The sequence below is a fragment of the Egretta garzetta genome, unplaced genomic scaffold, assembly GCF_000687185.1.
Source record: "Egretta garzetta isolate BGI_Z169 unplaced genomic scaffold, ASM68718v1 scaffold783, whole genome shotgun sequence".
Classification (NCBI taxonomy): Eukaryota; Metazoa; Chordata; class Aves; order Pelecaniformes; family Ardeidae; genus Egretta; species Egretta garzetta.
Window position 1 is genome coordinate 14,135 of NW_009259187.1, and position 641 is coordinate 14,775.

Below are 641 nucleotides of genomic sequence, written 5' to 3' on the forward strand. Positions count from 1 at the left end.
TCCCTCCTGGCGAGGAGGCGCAGCCGGCCGACACCGCGCAGCCAGCCCCAGGATGGCCGGCAAAGCCCGGGGAAGCTTCAAGGCTCTGAAAGCCAGTCGAGGGTGGCTGAGAAACGCAGGGCAAGGCAGGGGGGACACGGGGACACCACACAGAATCGGGCTGAGGTTCCGCACGCCTGTGCTCGGCGCAGGCACCCGGGGGCAAGCACAGCCCCGGCACTAGGTAGAGAGTGGGTCGAGCCCCCAGTTTGGCCTGAGCCCCGGGGGAGGGCGGGAAGGAGGGCCCCCGCCACGACTGCTCTCATGCCGGCTAAGTCACACGAAAAGAAGGAGCACGGGAAGGAAGCTACTTTAAAAACCATTGCCAGCAGAACACCTTCCCGGTAGTTTTGGCCCTTTTGGCACCAAAATGTCTCCTGACAACCCCTGCCACGTTAACCAATAAAACAATGCCACAGATTAGAGGAAGGAGGGAGGAGGGGAGAGAGGACGCTACTGCCATAAATTGCTTTCCCCTTCCCATCAGGATTCCTCAGCAGTAGGGAGCAGGCCGACCCTAACGTCGCTTCTGAGCTGCTCGACCACAAGTCGTCTCGTCACGAGAGTCGGGGCCAGACGGAGGGACAGCCCCAGCCACCGAG